At 40.4% G+C, this 19009-nt stretch overlaps 1 protein-coding gene across 4 annotated transcripts in view; it reads right to left on the bottom strand.

The window, feature by feature from the left end:
- irf2b (interferon regulatory factor 2b) overlaps nucleotides 1-18323 on the bottom strand; it is a 63728-nt gene extending 45405 nt beyond the window's left edge. For 2 of the 4 annotated variants that reach the window (XM_067982568.1, XM_067982571.1), the window contains exons 1-2: nucleotides 18117-18206; nucleotides 9900-10017 (exon numbers count right to left, since the gene is read on the bottom strand). The gene's annotated coding sequence lies outside the window, so the exon portion shown is untranslated. Of the gene's footprint in view, nucleotides 1-9888; nucleotides 10018-18116 lie in introns of all 4 variants that reach the window. The other 2 variants (XM_067982569.1, XM_067982572.1) reach the window with 2 other exon arrangements.
- Between the last annotated feature and the right edge of the window lie 686 nt (nucleotides 18324-19009).

The following is a 19009-nucleotide window of genomic DNA, read 5'->3' on the forward strand; positions in this document are numbered from 1 at the left end:
GTATGTGCACCCCCAAGTCTCTCTGTTCCTGCGCCTGAAGTCCGTTACTATCCTTCACACTGTTTACTACATTTCCGAGTTTCATGTCATCTGCAAACTTTGAAATTATACCCTCTATATCCAAGTCCAGGTCATTAATATGTATCAAAAAGAGCAATGGTGCTAATACTGACCCCTGGGGAACACCCTCCAATCTGAAAAACAACCGTTCACCACTACTCTCTGCTTTCTGTCCCTTAGCCAATTTTGTATCCACGCTGCCACTGTCCCTTTGATCCCAAGGGCTTTAATTTTGCTAACAAGTCTATTATGTGGTACTTTATCAAATGCCTTTTGAAAGTCCATATACACAAAATCAACCACACTACCCTCATCAATCCTCTACATTACTTCATCAAAGAACTCAGTTAAGTTAGTCAAACATGATTTTCCTTCAACAAATCCATGCTGACTTTCATTTATTAGCCCATGCAATTCCAAATGCCGATTAATTTTGTCCTGGATTATTGTCTCAAAGTTTCCCCACCATGGATGTTAGGCTGACTGGCCTGTAATGGCCGGGTTTATGTCTCTCCCCTTTTTTGAACAGGGGTGTGACATTTGCAATCCTCCAGTCCTCCGGCACCATCCCAGTATCTAAGGAGGATTGGAAGATTGTGGCCAGAGCCTCCGCAATTTCCACCTTTACTTCCCTCAGTAACCTATCTGGACCAGGTAACTTTTCTACTTTGAGTACTGCCAATCTTTTAAGTACCTCCTCTTTATCTATTTTTATCCTATCCAATATTGCTACCACCTCCTCCTTTACTGCTATTATAGCAGCATCCTCTTCTCTAGTGAAGACGGATGCAAAATATTCATTTCAGCCATGCCCTCTGCCTCCACAAGAAGATCTCCTTTTTTGTCCCCAGGCGGTCCCACCCTTCCACTATTTATATGTTTATAAAAGACTTCTGGATTCCCTTTTGTGTTAGCTGCCAACCTATTCTCATACTCTCTCTTTGCCCCTCTTATTCTCTTTTTTAGATGATCTCTGTATTTCTGTATTTAGCTTGGTTCTCTACTGTATTATGAACCTTACATTCGTCATAAGCCTCCTTTTTCTGTTTCATTTTAATCTCTATATCTTTTAATCATCCAGGGAGCTCTGGTTTCAGATGCCCTTCCTTTCCCCCTCATAGGAATGTGTCTACTCTGTACCAGAACCAACTCCTCCTTGTAGGCCTCCCATTGTTCAATTACTGTTTTGCCTACCAATTTTTGATTCCAATTCACCTGGGCAAGATCCCTTTTTAACTCACTGAAATTAGCCCTTCTCCAGTTAAGTATTTTCACATTTGATTGGTCCTTGTACTTTTCCATAACTATTCTAAACCTAATGATATTATGATCACTGTTCCCCAAATGCTCCCCCATTGAAACATGCTCCAACTGCCCCACCTCATTCCCCACAACTAGATCCAGCAGTGTTTCCTTCCATGTTGGGCTGGAAAAACACTGTTCCAGAAAGTGTTCTCATACATATTTCAGGAACTCCTCCCCTTCTTTGCCCTTTACACTGTTCCAGTCTATATTGGGATAATTGAAGTCCCCCATTATCACTACTCTATAGTTCTTGCATCTTTCTGTAATTTGCTCCTCTATCTCCTTCCCACTATTTGGTGGCCTATAAGCATATACCCAGTAGTGTAATAGCTCCTCTATTCCTTAATTCTAACCAAATAGATTCTGTCTTTGACCCCTCAATGACATCATCCCTTTCCAGTGCTATAATAGTTTCTTTGATCAGTACTCCCACCCCCACCCCTTCTTTCCTTCCCTATCTTTCCTGAATACCTTGTAGCTAGGAATATTAAGTACCCAATCCTGCCCTTCTTTGAGCTAGGTCTCTGTTATTGCCATTATATCATAGTCCCATTTGGTGCCTTGAGCCTGCAACTCACCAACCTTATTTACCACACTACGTGCATTTACGCACATGCACTCCAAACTCATCTTAGTCTGTCTCGCATTTGCCCCCTGTCTGATCCGTCCTATTTGTGAACTCTTCTTTACTCTAGTGCTATTTGTCCCTCCCGGTCCTGTGTGCACCTTGTTTCTCCTCTCCAATGTTTCATCCTGGTGCCCATCCCCCTGCCAAATTAGTTTAAAGTAGTTTATACTTGGTACAACATGAATGAATTTGGCTTCAAATCTGAAATAATTAAAGTAGATCCTTAATACTGAAGTGGACAAAAAGATCTCACTCTTGGCAGGACAGAATTTGCTCATCATTGATTGCTATAAATAAGGAGCAACTTCCAGCCATGTTTGGGGATTGCTCAAGCACGCGGTCACTATTAAGCCATCAGAAAACATCATTCTCTTGTTTTGAATCTTTTTATACAATAATGGGTTCTTCCCCTGTCAAATCCATAATGGCTAGAAAATAGTGGGCAGCACACACCCAGATCCCTGATAGATGCTCTCGGCAGGCGCTGCACCGAAAGTGCCAATACGTAAAAAAGCCCATCTCCATTCTCTATTCTCCAACTCCAGGGCACATGCATACTGGATTTGCCCTTACATCCTATCTTTCTATTTCACACACTGACTGACCTGAACACTAGTAGCATTTTCTGATTTTGTTTCACATTTCCAACATTTAGAGTTTTCCTTTATAGCTCTCCATTTGTCCCCATTTTACCATTAACTCAGTAGAGATAGAGTAAGATTTTCTCAGTAAAAGGTACAGCATGCTGCACAGAAGGGACACCCGAACCTCTTAAATATAATTTACACAAAAACTATGAATAGGAGCACAATATGCTGAAGCATGTTTGGATGCAGTTTGCAGAATTCAAGATTGATTTTCATCAGCTCGCAGTTGTTTTTAGTTGATGCATCTCATTAAGGTCGAATGACAAGAACTAAGCTAATTGGAATCAGGACTTCTTATTTCATTTCAAAGCATTTCTGTCTTTTATCACTCGAGTAACTGGATTAGATCTTGGAATGACAAAAGACAGAGACCAAAGTGGTAATCAGGGGCTGCGTATAAGCTGCTGCAACAGGTTGTTTAAACTTAGCCTCAAAATTAGCCAGTGACTTCCATCCAACCTCTTACTGACTACAATGGAAATTAATCTGTCATTCGACCAAATGCAGACGATGATCCCATCTGCGTTGGCAGAAGGAAGACAAAAATGTACAGGTGCACAATTGTAAGCTAATTGAAAGATATAATTAAAGCTGATTTGTGGTTGTAAAGTCATGGGGATTTTACACTGCTGCTGGGAGCACTGTAACCAATTGGAAAAGAGATGCTGGTCTCTGGAGGGAGAAAGAAGAAAGTTCTTATGTAAAGGTGTAACTTAGGGCCAAAAATCACAATACAACCTGCAACTGATCCACAACAACATTAAACCTGTAGAGATTTACTGTACTACCTAAACATTGCAAGCTCGCGCTATTTTTAGTTCCTTTAATTTGTTATTACATTACAAACAAAACCTATAAAGAAAATGAGTAATTTTTTGAATCAATATATTTTCAAATGATATATACTGTGAAAATATATTATGCTCGATAGTGACTACTAGAAAAGCTCAAAAATTGTTTGCGGGGAGAAGGATGGTTCCACGGCTTAGCACATTATCCTTTCACCCCCTGACCTGGATTCAACCCCAGACTCATAGAACACTTGGAAGCAATAGAGAGATTTTGTTGTATGTGTCAGGTGTCACACATTACCAGGTGCCAACTTTGGCTCAGTTGGTAACACTCTCGCCTCTGAACCAGAAGGTCACGGGTTCAAGCCCACTCCAGAGCCCATTATCTAGGCTTTCGCTTCAGTTCAATACTGAGGGAGTATTGCACTGTCGGAGGTGCCGTCTTTCAGACGAGACATTAAACCGTCTGCCCTTTCAGGTGGATGTAAAAGATCCCATGGCGCTTTTCGAAGAAAAGCAGGGGAGCTCTCCAAGGTGTCCTGGCCAATATTTATCCCTCAACCAATGCCACTACAGATTATCTGGGCATTATCTCATTGATGTTTGTGAGACCTTGCTGTGCACAAATTGGCTGCCACATTTCCCACATTACAATAGTGACTATACTTCAAAAGTACTTAATGGCTGTAAATTGTTTTGAGGTGTCCTGAGGTTGTGAAAGGTGCTATATAAATTCAAGTTTTCTCTTTCTATTCTAAGTGAAATGCTTATCAACAGTTTCTAACAGGCATGGCTGTGCAGCACAAAACTACTCCCAATTTGACACAGAGGATCCACTCACACTGTAGCTACCAGTCTGAAACCATTTGCTATACGATGTGTTGCTTGACTGGAACCACTTTTTTTATACTAGCCGTCTCCGAATTGAATTCTCGTGGCTAGCAGAGGGTTCTGCAAATGTGAATTCCTCTGCTCCGGACATTAAATTTTAAATATTTTGAGAGTGAAAGCATGTGCATACAGTTGCTCAAAACATTTTAAACTCTAAATTTATAAAGTGTCCAAGAGATCCAAAGATCTGAGCACTTTTAAAAACAGCAATAGTTATCCTTCATATGGTGTCAAAATACAAAAGGAGGTGAGACTACTGATGGTCTCACACCACTTCCCTACATTTCACTGATTGTACAGCTGCACCCTAATATGCAGGATCTCTTTCGGGAGCCACAAGGATAGCCGGTATTGGAAATGGAAAGTGTGATACAAGTGAACCAGAGGGTGCTGGTTTGAGGTCGATGTTAAGGCACATTGTTGGGGCAGAGTAGAGAGAACTTTACTCTGTAACTGATTTATGCCTCAAATGAGAGTGTTTCATTGGCTGGCATTAATATCCCTCACTGTAAAAAACACAATAGTTCACTTTTTAAAAATTTCACTGGTATCCAAAATAGTGGCAAAATACGGGATAAGATTTCTCCTTTGTGCGATGAAGCTGTGAACATATTTACAGTTTTGCTCCACATACATGGGAAAATATTCTCGTATACCTTTACTATCTGGAAAATTTGCTGGTACAAATCATAAGCTACCATTTGTTGCTATGGTGGAAATTAAACAGAATCAAAACCAAGCTGTTGAAACAGCCACTCTCCTGATGTTACAGAAGACAGCATTGTCATGTTGACAACATTCAAAAATCCTGATTAAATAGGTTAGCTTTTGAACAGCTCTTAAATGGTCTAAATCTGGATCGATCCTAATGTTCTACAGGTATTAATGTATCTTAAACTCTCAACACCCTATCTGGATTTAATTTTTTCATTGGCACAACTCTATTTATTTAATGCCTTGGCGATGATATAAACCTAAACTTTGGCTTGGTCTGTTATCATCCGCTTTGTTCTGCACAACCAATAAAATAACCCAACCCCGTGGTATTCTACAAAAGAAATCAAAGCCAATAGACATTTTCACTGAGGTTTTTAACTAGTAGTTCCAAACATCTCTTCATTAACAGAACTTAATGTCGTAATGAGGACTTCCACAAACAAAATGAGAAGCTGATGGGATGATTATTATTAAGACTATAAATACATCTTAGCGTGTAAGGATGGTTGTGGTAGCTGAATACCCAAATTGTAGAACGTCTGCCTCCAAATGGGATCATGCCAAGTTTCAGCATATAAGAACATAAGAAATAGGAGCAGGAGTGGGCCATACAGCCCCTCAAGCCTACTCCATCATTCAATAAGATCATGGCTGATCTTCGACCTCAACTCCACTTTCCTGCCCAATCCTTATATCCCTTGATTCCCCTACAGTCCAAAAATCTATTCATCTCAGCCTTGAATATACTCAACGACTCAGCATCCACAACCCTCTGGGGTAGAGAATTACAAAGATTCACAACCCTCCGAGGTGAAGAAATTCCTCCTCATCTCTAAATGGCCAACTCCTTATCCTGCAACTATGCTCCCTAGTTCCAGACTCTCCAGCCATGGGAAACTACTCTCAGCATCTACCCTGTCAAGCCCCCTCAGAATCTTATTTGTTTCAATGATATCAGCTTGCATTCTTCTAAACACCAGAGTATAGGCCCATTCTGCTCAATCTCCCCTCATCCCAGGACAACCCTCTCATCCCAGGAATCAATCTAGTGAGCCTTCGTTGCACTGCCTCCAAGACAAATATATCCTTCCTTAGATAAGGAGACCGAAACTGCACACAGAACTCCAGATGAAGCCTCACCAAAGCCCTATACAATTGTAGCAAGTCTTCCTTACTCTTACTATTGTGAAGTAGTTCAACATTCTAGGCTGTCTGCCCCTGCAGGGTTTAAATCAGACCTGTAGGATATATTTTGTAGGTGGTAAGGTAACCCACACCCCACTTATGTTTTTGCTTTCATTTTCAACTTTTTTTAAACCTTTCCCTACAGTGTCTTTGTTCTTCTTTAGCTTTTTTTAAAAAAAAAATTCAGTTCAATTTTTTTTTGAGAGAGATTTTCTTTCAAATCCCCATTTTCTCTTTTGGTGCCAGAATCTGTTTAATAATTTTCAATTTTATCTCAAAAATTGCATTGGTGGAATGGCCGATTAAAAAGACAGGGTAGCCCAGTTTCAGGTGTAAGTGGTAGGCTGATTGAGGGCCATATCTACCCTGGTGGCTCCTCCATAGCCTGGCAAAAATATCAGTTCACAGCCAGATCATTAGAAAGAGCTTTCCATTAAGACAGGGTTCTTCATTTCAGTGAGAAAGAGAAAACCTGTATCAAGCCAACCCTGACTCTTCCCCCTGCTCACTAGAGAGATAATTCTTGTTAGACAATTATGGAGTTCCAGAGACAGTAGTCCTGAGAAAATCCACAACCATCCTTATCCTATGATGGCTGAGAGACTTTCTAATACTGAGCAACTCCTATGGAGAATCAACTGTATCTCTAGTTTTATTAGCTCTGTCTACTCTACCAACTTTATAATACAATCTGTAGGGATTCCAATCTGATACTTTTATCATTGTATTGACAGGGTTTAAGGTATAAAAACAGCATGCCAACTACTCCATAGGTCCATACAACTTTGTACTAGTGCAACCACAGGAGGCATGACAGAGGCATCAGTAGCTACAGGCTACCAACCTTTGACTTCTTTTAATTGAAGACTCTGGCAGAAAAATACCAGCCTCAAAGATAATCGGAAATGACTGATGTTATGTTACAGTATCATAACCCATGATTGACATCCAGCTGTACTTTTCTTAGAGCCTAAATTGCAGCGAAGGTTTGCTTTATGATACCAATGAATTATGGTGCATTTTGTATAGAGGGATTCTTGCCACCCATTTTCTGCAAGTTAGAGATCAGGAGACAATATTATCTGTTCTACTGTCTGAGAAAATAATTGGTGATAATCAGCAGGCAAGATGCTTCCTCATCAATTATAATAAATATACTTGCATTTATGTTGCAACTTTCTCATTAAAATATCCCAGTGCAATTTTACACAACATTTTTTGGCAGGCAGTGATTGTTGTTCTGTTAGTAAATATGGCAGCCATTCTGCACTAGCAAGTTCCCACAAACAACCATGAGATAAATGATTATAATGTCATTAAAGAATGAAAGCTGTGGTGATGAAATCAAAGTTGGCAGGTGGTAATTAGGAGGTGTTCATACAGTCACAAGAAACAGTTTCAACATTGTAATTGTGTGATGGCCAACAGTTGGATATTATCCACAACACGTACCACTCAGTAACTGAAAATCACATGTCTCAGCTGTTTTGTAGTTTATTTATTTATATTTCATTGAACGTAGTGCCATTGTCCCCTAACCTACATGTAAGCGGTCATGCTCATTTAAACAGCAGACTAACGGACAGCTTCAGGTGCACCCAAGCAGGAAAAGCTCAAGTACTCAATAACTGTAGATTAAGCCTGTAAATTTGAAGACTGAAAACATCTGTACTACAGACAGGGGGAACGATGAAGGCCAACTTTTGAGAAAATATCCACCTACCAATCTCTCATCCTGCACAAAAGATTCTTCACTAGAAAATTACGTAGCAATTACAACACAGAAACAGGGCACTCGTCCTAACCAGCCCGTGTCGATGTTTATCCTTTACATGAACAGTAGTCCTAATCCCATGTAACCGCCCCGTTTCCATATTCCTTTATCCGCACAAGATGCCCCATCAAATTTCATCTGTGATAATTGGAACTAACTACCAAACTGAGCCATTTGTTCAGAGACAGAACAATGCATTGTTCTGTGAATTATAAATGCGATTTCATTTCGAGGATTTCATTTTCACATCGTTCACCTGACGAAGGAGGAAACCTCCGAAAGCTTGTGAATTTAAAATAAAATTGCTGGACTATAACTTCGTGTTGTAAAATTGTTTACAATTATATGTTTCAATAAGATCGCCTCTCATTCTTCTGAACTCCAATGAGTAGAGTCCCAATCTACTCAACCTCTCCTCATATGTCCATCCCCTCATCCCCGGGATTAACCGAGTGAACCTTCTTTGTACTGCCTCGAGAGCAAGTATGTCTTTTCTTAAGTATGGACACCAAAACTGTATGCAGTAATTCAGGAAAAACTTCTTTACCCAGAGTGGTTAGAATGTGGAACTTGCTACCACATGGAGCAATACCACAGCAACTAGCATACATGCACTTAATAAACACATGAGGGAGAAAGAAATAGAAGGATATGCTGATAGGGTTAGATGAAGTAGGGAGGGAGGAGGCTCGTGTGCAGCATAAACACCGGCATGGACCTGTTTGGCCAAATAGAATGTACAGCACAGAAACAGGCTATGTAATTCTGTGTATTTTTTAATCTTATGAATCCATTCTAAAACTCAAGATATTCAAGTTCCTGCTATTAATATTAAATATTGCATAATATACACAACAGCAATTAATGCAAATATATTGTTGGTCAATAATCAGCCATATTGCAGTCTTCCATATTGCTCAAAAAAGTGTTCATTTCAAACAATTGATTCACATATGAATCAAGCAAACTTTGTCCATTTTACATCTTGAAAGATGATTCATCCACATCTTCATCCACAGAGTTGGAACAAGGGCAAGACATTGTGATCTCAAGAGAAAACGAGGGCTCAATTCTGCATGACAAGATTGGGAATAGGTAGAAATGGAAGATATGCAACAAAGTCCATGCACGAAGTACATCCTTTTACATACCTCTTGTGGAGGCATGCACCACAGAGCTAACACAAGTAAAGGGGGCTTATCAGCCACATTGCACAGATGCTGTTCCTTCACCTCCCTCATCACGTTCCCAAAGAATCTAGAAGGATCAGCTTAGCTCCATGTGTCAGAGATTGCATGTAATCATGCAAATTGCTGTTGCTTTCCTGCTGCGGTATGGGACCTCTGGTACCTTGCCCAAATGGCCAATGTTAATATGTGGGCCATAACAGTGAGCTATTCCACCACAAGAGACAAGAGACATCACAACAGAGTCCAATCCTGTCTTCAGCCAACATCCACATACATACCTCCAAAAGACTATGTTGGACAGATATCAGCCTGCTTTATACCGTTCTCAATGTTCTTTTCCATTGACATCAATGGTAAAGAAAATAAGACACGCTGCCAAATGGGCTACCGATTCACTAGTGCCTATTTTGCACTACTGGCAAAGATCAATGCACTGCTAAGATGTTGAAAATAAACAAACCTTTACTTTCTCGCACTCATTTTCAATACTTGTATCAGCTGTATCAAGCATTATTAATATATTTTTGAATTGAAAACAAATTCTTTGTAGATCACTTTCTCTCCCCTTATCATGACTTATGGCAGCCCCTCCCTTCTCTCTTACTTCTAGGTTCTGTTGCGGGCTGAAAATGGGGAGTGCAGTGATCCTAGTGCAAGTAAAGATTCAGTGTGAGTCAAGGTAAAATTGAGACTGACAGACCTTTTCCTTACCTGCAAGCTGAATGCGACTGTGGGGTCAGAATGGTTTCTGAGTTGGGGAGGGCGGCATACGGGAAAAGGGTGATATTTCTGTCAGCTCTGGGGTTGGGAGAGAGGTCTGGAGCCTTCACTGAAAGAAAGGAGAGAGATGGAAAAAGCCATTTACTTACAACAATACGGTATAGGAAGAACAATCAGACAGCACCTCCCAAACCCGCGACCTTTACCACCTAGAAGGACAAGAGCAGCAGGCGCATGGGAACAACACCACCTGCACGTTCCCCTCCAAGTCACACACCATCCCGACTTGGAAATATATCGCCGTTCCTTCATTGTCGCTGGGTCAAAATCCTGGAACTCCCTTCGTAACAGCACTGTGGGAGAACCGTCACCACACGGACTGCAGCGGTTCAAGAAGGCGGCTCACCACCACCTTCTCGAGGGCAATTAGGGATGGGCAATAAATGCTGGCCTTGGCAGCGACGCCCACATCCCATGAACGAATAAAAAAAAAAAATCTGATTTAAAAAAAAAACATGTTGCACTAATAGTTAACAGTAGCAAGTGAGTGACAAAACAAGTATCCTTAGAATTTTGCAGATTGAGCAGGTGAATGGTTTCTGGTTGTCAACCTGATCTCAGAATTACACGTGGAAACATTAAACCAATTTATCCCAAATTAATAACTATTAATTAAAATAACTTTATGTATTGGTTTATTTTATTTTTCACAATCAAGATTGAAAGTCATGTCTCAAAATTTTTTATTCAAACTATAGGGCAGCGTTTGAAATTTAGTTTCAGCTGTTTGGAATTCAGCTTCATCCACCTGAACGTCTCAGCTTGCAAGTAAATGTTTGTGGGGGAGGTGGGAGTGGAGCAATAAGGATTTTATGCAGGTGAGCTTGACGTGCCTTTGCTTCAGTGGTACATTTTTAAGCTATCTTTCTTCCTAGGCATTTGCTACATCAAAGTGGCCTGAAATATAAATTATATAATGCAGTCCCAAGTACTTCTTGTGATTTCTTTTTTAACACTTTTCAAAACTTCACCCACAGCAGCTGTTATTGACATCTGCTATTAATACACAAACACCACTAAAGTAGCGATTCCTGCCAGGCTTCTGCAAAGTTGAAATATCAACATTTGTTAACAATTTTTAAGTAGAAATTTAACTCCATGGGAAGTCACTACTTAAGGACTTAAGCAATTTAATTTATTCAAAACCAGGCTTTCTTGGTCATGACAATATGTTTACTGAAAACCTTGTACATGAAAACATACCTTCCATCAGATAATAGTTATGATACGCAATTTACAGAATTATATTTTTTAAATATCCAATGCTGCCGCATTCTGTTGCCACTACTTTAAATTTGCCTTACTTTCCATATCACTTGCTTCATTACATCATACATCTAGCCGTCATCTGAAAACACAACATGGATTGAACACATGATCCTATCTATTGATTTATCTAACTTCCCCCTAACTTTAAAAGTGCAACAGACTGTAATTGCGGCTATTGTCAAAGTGATGATAGGAGTATGGTTTTAAAAAAATGGTTCTGCTTTGGGGAGAAGGAAAAAAGCTCCATTATAGCAACACACATTATATATTATCAAAATATGGCAAAATGCTACTTGCCGATATACAACAGTACACTGCAGTAGCTGTTATTACACCATTGTGTGTGCACGGGGAGGTGCATGAAATGTAACTGTTACAAACGAGGAGTTCCATTGAGAATAGAATAAATAACAATTTCATTGTTGAAGATAATGCAAAATTTGAATTCGTATGTCTAGACAGCATATATTATACAGCACAAAAGAAATTACAATTAGAGTATGAGAAGCTTGTATCTTCAGTGTTACAAATACTTGGGTCTGACTCCACAGACTTAAGTTGCTTATGTTATAAATATTGTAGTCAAGTATGTTAAATTGATTATCAACCATCCCACTGGATGGAAATAAGGAATGGGGGCCGAAGGAATTACTTAAAAATTAAATGATACTAGTTGTTTTTTTATGCCTTGCAAACCTGTGCTGAAGATTCTAACAGCAGCCTAGCTTAAAAAGTGCTACTGTAGTTTGTATAGAAGTACACCAATGCACATTTCACAATTAACCATGTTTCCTACCAATGGACGAAGAAGGCTGCAGTTTGTCTTTATAGCCAGAGGATATTTGGTAGCGAGATGCCCTCCCCATAGGTGGAGAGGGAGGGAGGAACATAATGTTTATCATACATCAAATAAATAAATGCTCACATTTAGTCAGCGGTAAAATTAGGGAAGTAATGAATAACGAAAACTAAGCCAAAGTGACTTGTTTAGTAAATAATAGTCACACAATTTCCTGAAAAAGATGGAAGTGATAGGCAAGTAGGATTTAAACATGTGAAACCAAAAGTAATTTATAACCAGCAACTGGCAAAAATACAAAAACGCTAGAGGCAAATGTGGCTGATCCTCTTCAACCCTCACAAATAAAATTTACAATTCTCGTTACACAAATGTATTGGGCTAATTCTATAACAATATTTATTACATTAGAAAATGAAGTACATGTGCCCCATCTTTTCAAACCTCGATCAGAGCCCACGATACCACCACTACTTAACTTACAGGTTCCAAGGCAAAAACTATTTCATAATTAGCACTAGACATGTCGCTTTTACAGTGAACACATTTTTGAAGAGTTTCCAAGGTGCAACCTTTGTACAAATGTTTCTACAAAATTGTATTGAGAAACTGTCCAAAGACTGGGACAGGTTTACATTTCTGCCTTGATATTTAGAGTAAACTTTAAAGAAAAACCATCGGTCACTAAATTCTCCTTGCGTGAAGTAATTTCTAGTTTTCACTTAAAAGAATCTGGAGCAGGCCTGCCAAGGTGTCACTCATTAAGAGCCACAATTACTTTAGTTTAAAAATATAGATTCATATTGGTGCAGGTCACTCTTAAATATATTGAATTGTGATAATATTTAAGAGTTGGTTGCAAGCTACGTCACTTTCAACAGTTTCCCTTGTGATCTTTACAACACATACATAAAAACATTTGACCAACATACAGAAAACTTCTTTCTTCCCCCCAAATGGTAGCACTGTCAGATGTACACTTGTGTTTACATATTTTTCCTATTTATGTGATCACACCTTTGAAACTATATGTATAAAAACTGCAAACGGCTTACATTTCTAATACAGTTCTTACACCATCCCCGCTTATCCCGTACAGTCACCTATAACGGGCAACTGGTGCTAACCATTTGCCATTACCATAGGCATCAACTACAAAGGCGTGTTTAAACTGTATTAAGCACACCGACTATTTCAGGCATCCCGTTTCCTAATGTGCACGAAGCTCTATTCACCCATCCCCACTGTGATCGCTGACCTACATTGGCCCCTATCCAGCAAGGCCCCAGATTGAAAATTCTCATCCTTATCAAATTCCTCCATGGCCTCACCTCTCCCCATCTCTGTATCCTCCTCCAGCCCTACAACCCTCCGAGAACTCTACATTCCTCCAATTCTGGCCTCTTGTGCATCCCCGATTTCCTTCGTCCTACCATTGACGGCTGTGCTTCAGCTGTCTAGGCCCTAAACCTCTCTTCCTCTCTCTTCTCCTTTAAGACGTTCCTTAAAACCTACCTCTTCGACCAGGCTTTTGGTTGCCTGTCCTATTATCTCCTTATGTGGCTTGGTGTCAAATTTTGTCTGATAACACTCTTGTGAAGCACCTTGGGACATTTTACTACGTTAAAGGCGCTACATAAATGCAAGTTGTTGTTTTTGTTGTTGGAGCAGCTGTTTGCACAATCTCTTTCTTTACAATCCCAGTTATTCCCCGTTTCCCATCACAAATTCCAGACTCTGTTTTAAATTCAGGTCTTCTGACATTGCAAACTTTTCTGTTGCCCGAATTGGTAATGATAACAAACCTCGAGTAAATATCTGAACACGGTCACGAAGTTGTGAAAGTTTCCAAGTGTAGACATTGGCATGTGTAATTCCCTTCACAGTACAGCCTCGAAAGATTGCTGATTTTCATTGTTAAAAACTTATCATTTTCTTTGTAACCGGACTGTGTAATCGTATGAAAGTAATTGATTGTTTCATGCTGGGAGATAAAACGGAAACAGTATAAATAATGCTTAAAATAGAATCCAGCAAGACAGTGGTCTTTTAGGTAACGAAAAGCCAGTTATAGTGAAATAAAATTTTACGGTACACAGTCACCTCCATCTTCACTGTCTATTCTATATCCTCCCCGAATGTGCAATTTTTAACTACTGTTATGGATTTCTTGTTGTCCCGTGCTGCATTGCCCGCCACTTCCAGGATCTCAACCATCAGGTTACACCAACGACCCTGTATAGCGGCAAATTGCATTAATGCCAACGCGCCCGCTATAAGCGGTGGGGACTGTACCGCTTTACATAAAAAAAACCTTATATAGTAAAACTTCCCAAGGCACTTCACAGGAGCTTAATCAGACAAAAATTGACACCAAGCCAAAGAAGGAGACATTAGGACAGGGGACCAAACACTAGATCAAAGAGATAGGTTTTAAGCAGCGCCTTCAAGGAGGAGCGAGAGGTGGAGAGGCGAAGAGAATTGGGAAGGGAATTCCAGAGCTTAAGGTCTAGACGACTGAAGGTACGCCCGCCATTGGTGGGGTGAAGGAAGGGGAGGGGAGGCACAAGAGGCCAGAATTGGAGGAATGCTGAGTTCTTGGAGGGTTGGAGGAGGTTACAGAAATACTGTGATTTTAAGAAAAAACACTCCCCAGGGCATTAGGCCTTATATTCTAAGATATTGTTTTCTCTCATGCTTATTTCCAGAAATACATTCAAAGAAACTGTTATTTTTAACATTATTATTTGCAAGTCAAGAAATAAAGAGAGATGCTAACTATTTCTGCAGGGGTTCTCCTGCCAAAACTTCAGTGAAAAATCAGTGGAAACCCTAGAAAAACAGCTTGGGTTGGAATTTCCTGTGTACTTGCACCCAGAGAATGCCTCGATTTTAAAATTCTCATCCTTGTTTTCAAATCCCTCCTTGGCCTCGGCCCTCCCTTATCTCTGTAACCTCCTCCAGCCCTACAACTCTCCAAGATCTCTGCGCTCCTCCAATTCTTGCCTCTTGCACATCCCCTGATTTTAATCGCTCCACCATTGGCAGCCGGGCCTTCAGCTGCCTAGGCCCTAAACTCTGGAATTCTTTCCTTAAACCTCTCTGCCTCTCCACCTCTCTCTCCTCCTTTAAGACGCTCCTTAAAACCTACCTCTTCGACCAAACTTTTGATCATCTGTCCTAATATTTCCTTATGTGGCTTGGTGTCAAATTTTGTTTGATAATCACTCCCATGAAGCGCCCTGGGACATTTTACTACGTTAAAGTTGTTATATAAATGCAACTTTCCAGTTGTTGTTGAAACACCTATACAACAAAAAAAGGAAACTCGGAGGCAAGTGTGTTACACACATTTAATTACACAATGCCCAAATTTCCTCGTTCCTTTTACGCCCGTCTATCAATCCCTGCTCCCGAACACATCTTGGCTCATTATAACAGTTCTGCCCCCAAGCTAAAGAGCTGTACACACAATTTTTTTGCAATTACACTGGTTCAAAACAGCTGTAAAATTAAACCCAAAATTTTAGGTGCGGCTGGAAACAAAGTCATTTTTCGGGTGTTTTATTGCTATTTTTTGAGCGATTTCTTTTTTTAATCCTCACTGAGACCTGCACTGTAATTATTGTTTCTTTAAATGCATTTTTATGGCACCAGTAAGTGTCACGTTGAAAACTGAATAGCTTCCATGATTGCATCTTCTTAAACATGCAGTGCCTATTGTGCATGAATGATAGTTCGATGGCTTGAAACTTTAATATTCATGCTTAAAAAAGGAATATATATTTTATGAGATTGGGGCTTTCCTCGGGCCCCGATTGTTTACGCCGATTTCCACTTGTTTACACCCACTTTCGTTACATTTATGTTAATAAGATTACCTGGACATTTTGGTGTAAATAGACATCGGCAAAATGGATGCACGAGTCTACCTAATTTAAGTTGTAACTTCCCAATTATGCCCCCAAAGGAAATTTCCTCCTTTCAATTGCTGTTTATGCCATTTCTCCAGGGTTTCTGCAGATCTTCCGGAGATCGGCAGAACTGCCCCAAGGAAATCTTACCCCAGACTTATACAATGTTAAATCAAAGAGACAGGCCATTCCACCCATCAAGTCGGCGCTGATGTTTTTATCCACATAATCCTACTCTCCTGTTCACTCTCCATACCTTTAATATTTTTTTTCCCCCAAGTGATTATCTACAGTAATTACCTTTTAAAACATTTATAGTCTTGGCTTATACAACTCTTCTGGCAGAAAATTCCACATCCTATAAAAGATCACTCTCCCTGTAAGGATTTTTTTCTTTCTATCCTTCCTTTTAATTCTTTAGTAATCATCTTGAATTATGCACTTAAAATTACATAGAATTTTAAAGCAAAGAAACAGGCTATTCGGCCTAACAGGTCTATGCTGGCGTTTACGCTCCACACGAGCCTCCTCCCACCCTATCAACACATCCTTCTAATCCTTTCTCCCTCATGCACTTATCTAGCTTCGCCTTAAATGCATCTTTGCTAATCGCCTCAACCACTCCATGTGGTAGCGAGTTCCACATTCTCACGACACTGAGTAAAGGGGTTTCTCCTAAATTCCTTATTTGATTTATTGGTGACTATCTTATAGCCCCTGGGTTTGGACTCCTCCACATCTTTTCTAAGTCGACCCTTTCCAACCCCTTCATAATTTTAAAGACCTCGGTCAGGTCACCTCACAGTCTTCTCTTTTCCAGAGAAAAACACAGAGGAAAGTACCCCAGCCTGTTCAGTCTTTCCTGATAAATTGCACCCTCTCGGTGCTGGTGGTATCCTCGTAAATCTTTTTTTGCACTTTCTCCAGTGCTTCTATATCCTTTTTGTAATATGGAGACCAGGACTGTGTAAAGTGCTCGATAAGTGTGGGATAACCAAGGTACTGTACAAGTTTGACATAACTTCTCTTCTTTAGAATTCTATTTACTTAAAATAAAAACACCTTCCTTCCAGGCTGATTTTCTGCCCGACCCGTTTACCAACTTTTATTGCTAGAACTAGAATCCTCGAATTATATAACACAACTGTATCCCGCAGCACCTTCCATTGACTATATTAAAAACACACACTTCGCTATCTGGTTGGCTGTGAGCGCCATCAATCACCGAGTCGGCACCATTTCATTGGCCGCTGCCACTGTCAATCACACTCCCCGCCTTCCATTAGCCCTCGGAGGTGTCAATCAAACTGCTGCCCGACCCTTGGCGCGCCACAGAGCTCAGAAGGCGGAAGTGAGTTTACTAAAGACATATTAAAACTAATAAAATAACGCTTCCAAAAATACAAAACAGCTCTCATTTTTTTTTTGCTAGAAGCCATGACAATTCATACACTTTAAAAGACCAGTGGCAACATTATTTCCGCGTTTAATGCAGGTTCAAGGCAGTGTTGTCCTATAAATATGCCTTGACGCAACTGTAGTGTTATTTGAAATATTACAAACTGAACTGTGTCATATTTTATCGTTTAACACGTCTCCATTTATAATGTCCTCCTAGTATTTGGCGGCCTGGCTCTGGTTAGTGTCTTTATAAGTCCAGATCGAGCAAACCGAAAGTGCAATTAGTTCCTCCATATTTCAATCCACATACTGTAAAGGGGGCAAAGCTCAGCCCTTGGGTTCTAGCAGTTGTCGTGGAAGCTGAAAAAACGAACCCGATTTATTTTAAGGTGCACTTGCTGACGTTAAAGGTGCCAGTTTGCACGTTAGTCCAAAGCCTCCAAAATAACATTTGTAAAGAAACAGAAATGGAGTTTTTTTTTTAAATTGCGTGTGTCGGCAAAGGTCCAAGTCCAGCACTAATTACATTATTAACATTATTTGTTTTGCAGAGATGTTTATGGTAAAAACGAAACTAAAACTACAAAAAGCTTCGCGCAAAAGTTGGAAACACTTTTCGTTTTCTTTTTGCAGCGGGTCATCAACTTGCTTTCTTTTCAAAAGTCACAAAATTCTGACATCTCTCCAGTATCTAATATTTTGCAATACAAGTAAACGACTTCCTGTTTAATGCATTCCGAATCTTTGACAAAACCTGTTAATTACCTCCAAATCCCCACTTCCAAAGATAAATGATCCCTGTTTTTTTTTCAAAGTGGCTGACAGCAGGACGGTCACGTTGAGAGAAAAAAAAACGTCCAGAGGCAAACCCAAGTCGCCCGTCCTGCCAGTTGCAAAATTAGATCGAAAGTAAAAGAAGAAGCCGGAAGACTGGAAATTCCCCCCCTGCGATTTGTTTTCGTGTTTGTCCCTAAGAATTTACAACAGCGCCTGGGCGGGCCCCGAACGCCGATTGCGGAAGTCTTCCGCAGACTTTCATTGGTCTGACGGCCGCCGTCGGCAGCAACGTTTTCTCGGAAATTTATTTTCAGTTTTCACTTCCTCGTTCGTCAGTCAGTGAGAGAGAGAGAGAGAGACAGACAGAGAGTGAGAGAGAATGACAGGGAGTGAATCAGTCAGTCAGGGAGTGAGAGAGAATGTCTGTCTGTCAGTGAGTGAGAGAGTCAGGGAGTGAGTGAGTGAGTGAGAGTCAGTCAGTGAGAGAGTCAGGGAGTGAGTGAGTGAGAGTCAGTCAGTCAGTGAGTTAGGGAGGGAGAGAGAATGTCTGTCTGTCAGTCAGGGAGTGAGTGAGAGTCAGTCAGTCAGTCAGTCAGTCAGTGAGGGAGGGAGAGAGAATGTCTGTCTGTCAATGAGTGAGAGAGTCAGGGAGTGAGTGAGTGAGTGAGAGTCAGTCAGTCAGTCAGTGAGTGAGAGAGTCAGGGAGTGAGTGAGTGAGAGTCAGTCAGTCAGTCAGTGAGGGAGGGAGAGAGAATGTCTGTCTGTCAGTGAGTGAGAGTCAGGGAGTGAGTGAGAGTCAGTCAGTCAGTCAGTGAGTGAGGGAGGGAGAGAGAATGTCTGTCAGTCAGTCAGTGAGTGAGAGAGTCAGGGAGTGAGTGTCA

The sequence above is a fragment of the Heptranchias perlo genome, chromosome 4 (genome assembly GCF_035084215.1).
Source record: "Heptranchias perlo isolate sHepPer1 chromosome 4, sHepPer1.hap1, whole genome shotgun sequence".
Lineage (NCBI taxonomy): Eukaryota > Metazoa > Chordata > Chondrichthyes > Hexanchiformes > Hexanchidae > Heptranchias > Heptranchias perlo.